Source organism: Penaeus monodon, chromosome 19, assembly GCF_015228065.2.
Source record: "Penaeus monodon isolate SGIC_2016 chromosome 19, NSTDA_Pmon_1, whole genome shotgun sequence".
Taxonomy (NCBI): Eukaryota; Metazoa; Arthropoda; class Malacostraca; order Decapoda; family Penaeidae; genus Penaeus; species Penaeus monodon.
The window spans coordinates 29,822,520-29,822,889 of NC_051404.1; positions in this window are offsets into that span (position 1 = coordinate 29,822,520).

The window sequence follows — 370 nt, forward strand, 5'->3', positions numbered from 1 at the left end:
ATGAAACCAAAAAGAAAGAGACCAAGAGGCAGACAAAATGAAACGGGAAAAAATGCAAATCTTGAAAAAAACGAATCTAGAGTAGGATATGGTGAGAGACGGGGCGGTGGGTGGGGGTAGGGAGGCCAAGGAGGGTGCATTCGGTGTAGATAATATCTTAGGGACACCATAACGAGGCCCCAGAGTGTGCGGGAGACGTGTGTGAGGGATGATGGCGCCACACACTATATTTACGGCCTTCCTCGTTGCCTCTCGTGGTCGCAGCTGCTGATTGGCCCCGTCGCTGCTGTTCAGAACTTGCTGTTTACTCGATTTTGCTTTTGCTGTTGGATGTCCTGGTAGTGTGCTGCTGAGGGAATTGTCTAGATGC